This window comes from Helianthus annuus, chromosome 7 (genome assembly GCF_002127325.2).
Source record: "Helianthus annuus cultivar XRQ/B chromosome 7, HanXRQr2.0-SUNRISE, whole genome shotgun sequence".
NCBI lineage: Eukaryota > Viridiplantae > Streptophyta > Magnoliopsida > Asterales > Asteraceae > Helianthus > Helianthus annuus.
Window position 1 is genome coordinate 119,066,973 of NC_035439.2, and position 8,886 is coordinate 119,075,858.

Below are 8,886 nucleotides of genomic sequence, written 5' to 3' on the forward strand. Positions count from 1 at the left end.
TGGAATGAGGCCAAAACATGATGTTCTTGAAGAACACCATGATGACATCATCCTAGAATGCTTAGATCTTGATGATTTCACGGTTAGAAATCAAGATTCGAAAGATAGAAAGGTGTAGGAGTGTGTATTGATCAAGAAAGTACAAGATTTAGGATGAAAACTTACCGGAATCGGAAGAAATCTGAGAAAAGATGAGGAGCACGAGCTGGTCGGTCAGAGAGTTTTCAAAAGTGGAAAGAATGACAATGACAGCCCTATTTATAAGCTCCAAAAGAGGAAAGGGCTGGCCGATCGGCCAGGCATCCCGATCGGACAGCCTGCTCGATCGGAAAGTCCGTCCGATCGGCTGGGTTGTTCGATTGGCTGACAGCCTGATTGATCAACAGTCTGGTTCGAGTGTTCGGTGCGACGATTTCTGATATTTCGATTTCGATTGAAGATGATACGAATACGATAGGATTCAAATTACTTTCAGTCCCAATCACTATATCTAACATACAATCATCTACATCTAGCATAGTCTCTTCCCTGCCAATTATCTCAACTTGATTTCGATTGAGTTCGGTTGGGTTTCGAGTTTCGATTCGATTGATTCGACTGATCACCACACAATACATAAAGTAAACATGCACAAGTAACACATAAGGCACACACACATGTATAACAACAACCAAAGTTCGCGTAATTCGAGATTCGAGTTCGATGATGGTTCGATTGGTTTGATTACTGATTAGTTAACTTTATCGCATTGTTACTTCCTACTATTCACAGTCGTAAATCGGTTCGCGTCGATAAACGTTCGATTACTTCGATTCTTGATTAACAACACTTACTCCACATAATATAAATAAAACATAAATTAAACTAATTACAGTCAAAGAATTCAAAGTTGACTTTGACTTTGACTTTGACTTTGACATTCGAAAACACGGGGTGTTACACACCCGCATGCTTAGGTCGTGGTCATTTCGTAAAATGATGCCAAGGATATCCGGGACATGGTCATTAACCCCCCAAAGGCTTTAAGCAAACAAAACAATTTTAACGGGTCATTTCAATGATTTAACCTTCATTTTGATTAAAGATTCAATGCCCGACCAAGCGGTATTTTATATACCGTACCCCAAGCCCGTATAGGGAAAATAAGTTAAAAGTATTTACCTAAGCAAGTATAGTCACAATAACCAAGTGCAAATAGCTTTTACATAATCTCCTATTCTGGAATGAAGGTTTATAATAACCTATTAGAATCCTAACGGGTCTTTTAATTTAGCCTAAGCTTAGACCGGTTAGTTTTAAAGAAAGAATACGGTTTAAACGCATGATTGAGCGAAGATCGTTTTAGAATGTGGTTTTGACCCGACAAGCTTGTATGCTTGTTTAATATGGGTAACTTAAACACATTCTGGATTTTGAGACAAAAATGATATGGTTTGACCCGTTTCGGCTAATATGTGCAAACTAGTTACATAAGCCGATCCGAACGCGAAAAGTGCGTAACGAGTAACCATAAGAGTCATATACAAGTTTCCTAAGTTAATATGCCTTAAATATGTTGTGACATCAGTAAGATGTCTTCTATTATGCCCAAAATGATTTTAAACCCAAATTATTCCCCGTAAGGGCATTTTGGTCATTTTAAAGGTTGTAAAAGAGTTTAAATAATAACCTGAGTTACAGGTCTGATTAAATCAGTACATATACTTAATTTGATAAGCCATATCAGTAGGGTATCATATATGTATGAAATTTATTAAATTTAACCATACTATGCACCGTAGGGGCATTTTGGTAATTTCACATAAGTCTAAAAGGCCAAAACTGGAATCTGAGTTTTAGACTTTTGTTACCCACATAATTACCTACTTAGAGGTAACTTTAATTTGAGATTTGACTGGATAATTATTGCTTAATCTCGAAGTCAAACCTTAATTACGACGGTTTGACTTTTAGCTAATTAACTAAGCTAAACTGAATTAGAAAGGATAAAGGACACTTACAAGAGTCCTAAGTATGATTAGGGACCTTAAGAAGACTTGTTGCTGATCAGAGGAGCTCCAGAAAGGTCTTGAATAAATTTCTAAGTGAGCAAGTGAGAAGTTGCAACTTGGTTTTCTTTATATAGTGAACTAAAACTCATAAGATCAATCCATGTAACTCTACTGATGTTATGGGATCCTCCCAGGTGTCCCTATGATGCCAAAAATCAGATACAAGACCCCTGATTTTTGAAAACCACTCAACTAAGGCGGTGGAACTGGCTGAACAGGTAGCTGTCCTTTTCTGCTGCCAGCGATAGCTTTACGGACCGTAAAGCGAATCCCTTGCGGTCCGTAAGCACCTCCTTGCGGACCTAAGCCTTGGCTCTTACGGTCCGTAACCGATGACCAGAGACAAAATTTTTGTAATTTCTTAGGCCTTGTCCATGCAACTAAAATCCGAATTTTTCATGCTTTCTTTTCAGTAGAGGGGCCAAGTGCTCAGACCTTGCATGCTTTGCATGCTCTTACACAACTTTGGATTTTTGTGGGAGGTTTTACATGTCGGAAATACCAAGAATTTACATTGGATCCTTTTGGAGTTTTGGCCATGCATTCTAATTCAAGTTCAATTCTTTTATATCAAGAATTTTAACTTCCTGAATGTAGTAGTAACATTTTAAAGAGCTTAATTCCTTATAAAAATGGAATTTATTTATTTAGGAACAACCGGCTAATATATCAGATGTTTATCAAAACGATTTAAGGTCTTGGGATTTATACCTTGGGTTGTTCAGAGGTATTTTAATAACATGACACCCTTTTTAAATCCTACCATACATCCTTTATTTGATCCGGGTTCCTGACACTTTTGTCTTACATGACACGTGTCTTTATTTTATTGGGTATGATTTTACGAGGTGTTACACATATGGACTTATTTTTGCAGTAATTTAGTTTGTTGTTTAATGAGAAAAGGGAATCAAGTTCTCTGTACTTTATTTTCGATATAAAAAACATTGCATGTGTTAAGAATCCAACATTTTTAGGTTATCTCTATGATTGCTCTCTAGTGGTGAATAAAGAAAAGACCAACCTGTGATTTTACTAAGGGACTGATTTTGTGAATGAAGACGAAGACTAATATGTTATTTATCGATACCTTTGTGTAGCCCTTTTTGAATTTTCTCTATAACTTATGTGAATAGAAACCAAAATCAATCAGAAGGCATTTTGAAGCTGTTGTTATTTGTAAGGAGAATGAATAGGGCTTGGAGGGAGAAGATGATTGAATGAATGGTAGAAGAAGAAGGTCATTAAGGGTAATTATGTCATTTTGACTTTTGACACTCTAATTCCTTTCAAGAAAGGGTTATTGGATTTTAATAATCCTAAGTTTCGTCTATTGGCCGATAATAATTCCAACTTGAAAAATTCCCTCCAGCAATCCCAACTTGTAAGAATTTGGCCTCGATCGATCCTTTTCTAACCTAGATAGTTATACGCTGACATGGCAGCTTATTTGGCATAACCCTAAGTAATTTGATGACATAGCTGCTTATGTGGCACCATCACCACATCCACCTCCACCACCCATCACCATCTTCAGCCACCGCCACCTACAACCACTACATCCACCTCCACCACCATCTTCAGCCACCGCCACCTTCAACCTTCAACCACCACCACCACCCACCGCCACCACCCACAACTACCACCATCAACCACCACAACCACTTGAGTCCCTAAAATTCAATGAATCATGGGTGAGATCATGCTCTGTTCCAAACCACTTGAGTCCCTCTCATGATATATTTTTTTTTTTGAAATTAAAAATCATTTAAGCTTGTAAAAGGATTAAGAATTATTCTATAACTTTGGGTTTGAAATACATATCTTGTAAACATGAGAGATTAAATTGGATTAATGACCATAAAATCGTGGGTGAGTTCATGCTTTGTTCTAAAAAAACAAACAACGAATCGTGCGTGTGTGTGCGTGGATCGTCATCAACCAGGAAAAATCAACAAAACGTTACCAATCTATTGATGAAATCATCACCCACATGAAGGTTGTTTGATGTGCACAAAATGCAACATATAAATTACATCAATTGTGGCATAAAACAAACCCTTTTTTAGTACTAATGTTGGAAAAAGTGTGCTTTTGTCTTCCTTTTGTATTTTCAGGATTAAATGAGCTCAAATAAACAAAAGAAGCAAAAAGCAGCTAAATCTAACATAAATACAAGAAAAGGAACAAACGTGGCTTGCCCGGCCTCCCGACAGCATCTTCCCAAGCAAAACAAGGAAACAGAGGGCTGAACACGCCCCGTGCTCAATGAGCACGGGGGCGTGCCCAAGTGTCAGCAGAAAAGACAAAGTTGTAGAAGCTTCCATCGCCCACCACGGGGCCGTGCTTAGCGGACACGGGGCCGTGGTCAACCATAAGATTCGCGGAATCCAGGCAAATCTTGATAGTACATATATGCTTCTTCACACGGGGTCGTGCTCAGCGGACACGGGGGCGTGGTCAACTAATGAAGACAAACTGCATTTAATGAAGAAAGAGAGGAGGATGGACACGGGGCCGTGCCCGAGCTTCTGTTCAGCCTATAAATAGGAGTGCTTGGAGCTCTTGCAACTCATCCCTTGGCACACCACCTCTCTCACACTTCACCCACCACCATCACAACACCATCATCCATTGTCCATCATAGAGTGTGTGAGTCGTCTCGGGATCCAAGATTGATCATAAGAGTTCTTGACAATCAAAGGCCATGTTTGCCTAAGTCTCTTACATCACTTGGTGAAGACAAGTGTTTAGCGTAATACTTTTTATTTTTAATCTTTTGCACTTTTTAATTGGTTTTGTATTAATGACTTTAAAAACTAGTTTCTTATGTTGAAGGTGATTCTTCCTTATCGTTTGTCCGTGGTGTCTTGGCATTATTTTACTGTCTATATAAAATAAAAGATTTTCACCATTCATATCTCCACGGCCTATATGGAGGTATGTTGGCTACCTGGTCGGGGGTTAAGGGAACGGTTTGGTAAGAGTCTTGCCATTGTTCAGTGTATAGATCCTGCAAAGGACCTGGGTCAAATTTAGTAGGACCTCCTTCAATACCCAACGGTATTGGATGGCGGGGGTCCGAACTCTTTGACCCCCTCATAAGTTAAACTACTATTAAAACTTTAATCCGGCTACTTAGGACTGTATCCCTGCTGACTCAGACTACTTAGCCGAGGGTAACGTCGCCCTCAAAAGAGGGCCTACCACATTATGCATTAATAACTTAATTAATTATCTTTCAATAATCCGACCCTTTAGGATTGTATCCTTGCTGACTCAAACTACTGGGTTGAGGGTAACGTCGCCTTCAAAAGAGGGGCCTACTACAATAACTAAGATAATCTCTTAAACAAGTGCAAAAGTGCGAAAATAATCAAAGGTTACAGTACACACGAGTCGGATCCAAGTGATTCATCTTGTCTATCTGTTTTTACTTTTATTTTACTTTTCAGCATTTTAGTTAGTTTTATTTTTCTAGTTTAAAAATCTTTTTCTAACTTTTTGATTTGATTAGACGCTGAGGATAAACCGGTACTAAAAGCTCTTGTGTCCTTGGACGACCTCGGTATCTTACCAACACTATACTACGTCCACGATGGGTGCACTTGCCCACATGTGTGTTTAGTGTTAGTAAATATCGTGTTTATAAATTTAAAACTTGGCTAAAAAGTGTAAAAAGGGCTTAAAATATACACCTAAAATATATACACACTGACACGTATCAAGTTTTTGGCGCCGTTGCCGGGGACACAAGGATTTTAAGAAAGTTAGGAATCAGCGGCCTAATCAATTTTTTTATTTATCTTTATTTTTTAGGATTTTCTTAATTTTCCAGCTTCTGCAGAACTCAGCACGGGCCGTGCCCGCTGAACACGCCCCGTGCCCAATCATTGGAACTGGCAATCCTGTTTTAAGTCAGACAGTAAGCTGAACACGGGGTCGTGCCCACTCAACATGCCCCCGTGCCCAAGATTCAGTTACTGAAAACAAAACCGTAAGATCCCGACGGTTGGTAATTTCTGACACAAACATGAGTGATACTGATACTTTTTACTTTCGGCACTCTTATGGTACGTGGTGTCAAATATGTGGAGGCTCTCATGAAGAATTAGAATGTTTTTTTCTGAATTATAAGCCCCAATATATAGACCCATTGTTTCCCTGTATCCTTAAGAGGGGCGAAAGTAAAAATAATCCCTATCTCTCCCTTGAATGCACCCAACCGGACATTCTAGGAGAAATGCTTCTTGATGAACTATTTCAACTAGAAGATCTAATTCTTAATTGGTTAAAACAACTCTAATATTCCTGATGATACCTCCAACTCTAGCGAGGACTTGATCGATAGTCGTCCCTATGCCGATTGTGCCGTGAAGGCCTCTCCATCGACTTCGTTCAGTGCATACATAGACCTGAGCGATTCGGCATACACCTTCTTTAACGAGAGCCTGGTAAAGGGTTGGACTTGTCCACCTACATTTAGCATAGGAATCACCCTCACCGACAACCTCTTGCGTTCTCGTCTTAATCTAGAGCAATTAAGGTATCTTGGGCACTTTGGGGTTGTTCCATCCAGTAAGGAACCGCCCGATCTGGATAAGTTCCTTGAAAATAAGCCAACTCCATAAGACAGCTTCCAGAGACGGGGCCATGCCCAGGTCAACACGCCCCCGTGTCCACCAAAAAGATTCTCTTCTGATTTCATCAGAATACGGACAAAATGTGTCAGGACTCTTTCTGCACACGGGGCCATGTCCAGCCAACACGGGGCCGTGTCCAGCGTGCTGTCGTTTTCTATGAATGCAGCAAGATTCCTGCTCATTTGGACCACTCCAAAAGACAGAGATTTCTGGGATCTTCACTCATACCATCCTAGGTATGTTCTAAAAGAAGGTTCTCAACAAACATCTTGTCTTTTCCACTTTTGTTCATTGCCTTCTTCTTCAATTTCCAATCACTACCTCCATTAAAGCTTGGGAGCTTCATGATTCCAACCTTTATTGTGATGTTTGTAAGGTTATTATTCAAGGAATCTTTCTCAAAATAAGTTATACAACTTTGTTTTGAATTATTTATGCTTAAAATTAACCTACAAATTGAAAAAAATAATTTAAAACTCCAAGATTCCTTGCTTTAAAACCCTGCAGACGATTGGACACGGGGCCTTGTTCATTGAACACGGGGTCGTGTCCGAGGTACTGTTTCATATAAATTGAGCTCTTTTCGGTCTGTTTTCCCAGAATGGCGAGCAGAACAAGCGGAACGTCTTCATCGCACTCAAGGAACAACCGACAGGGGAGGAGGTCATCAACGGCGGAAGACTCTCTTGTAAACTATGTTTACGCCTTAAGAGAGGCTATTGATGAAATGACGGGGGTGGAAGAAGCATTGGTCGACCGTATAAATCACTTAACGGTGGGACTGGAAGGGTGTCTCCGGGAGGTCAACCTCTTGCACCAGAGGTTGAACATTCTCGCCTCTCCTCCTTTGGTACCGATAGTGACCCAAAGGGCATGGAACGTGGTGCCTGAAGTCATCACACCAGCCGAGTGGTACACCATACACCCGGGACCTCCTCGCGATATATTACAAGGGGTCCCAGTTGGTGTTTCTCCTTCTCCACAAGATGTTGAGGAAAATGAAGCCGCCTTCTTCCTCCCAAGAGAGATAGAAGAATGGCTTTAACAACATCTAGGAAATAACCCTCGGCCGAGAGTCCTACTACACTTCTCAATACCGGAAAACTATTTCCGGGATTTTGGTTCTTAATGAAAAGGAAGAACTCCTTATGATAATTTTATGTATCACTTGACCTATCTAGTTTAGGACTTTTAACTTTTATTTTTCTTCTTTATTTTCGATTTTCTAGGAACATTATGTAATTCTCTCTATGACTTTAATGGAATGATGGTTTTAGTGTTTGGATGATGTTGTAATGAATAAAACACACTCGGAATGGTGAAGGATAACAAGGGAAATGAGAAACAACACCCCATGCACGAAAACAGGGCCATCCGACAAAAATTTCTTCATTACAGCAAGTTCAGCACGGGCCGTGGCCACCTGACACGGCCCCGTGCTGCACAATCTGCAGAAAACGCCCAGTTCAGGTAACTAGACACGGGCCGTGTTCACTTAACACGCCCCCGTGTCCAGGCTTCTGTTTCTTTTTACAAACTTTTATTACTGGCACTTAAACACGGGGCCGTGCCCGGACACCACGGGGCCGTGTCCAGGGTACCAGTAACATAAAATTTTGCTTTTTAACACCCTTTTACACATTCAATCAACCTAAAATCTTATTTTTTTGGGACACATTGAGGACAATGTGTAATTTAAGTTTGGGGGGGGGGATACTAAAACTTTGAATCTTGCAAGTCCTAATTAACAAGCCTTACACAAAACTCTATTGGAACCGCTAATCACCCCAAATTTTTTCAAGTTGGGATTGCTGGAGGGAATTTTTTAAGTTGGGATATTATCGGCCAATAGTCGAAACTTAGAATTATTAAAATCCAATAACCCTTCAACAAATTTACCAACCAAACACAAATTTTATTTCATTGGAATTAATTCCAGTACCCACGCATTCCAGCTCTTTTTAAACATTCCAATTCCTTCACAAATTTTCTTCGAACTAAATGCGCCCTTAGATTCAGACGTGGGTTTCATGCTTTAAATCTGATCGTTCATATGGTGTTTGATCCAACAACCTATGTTTTATCGTATAGAATGACTTATTAGTGGCGACATATGTCGTCGCTAAAACCCTAAAACACACAGATTTAACCCGATAATCTTTCCCTCATCGTGACACATCTGATTCAGCTTC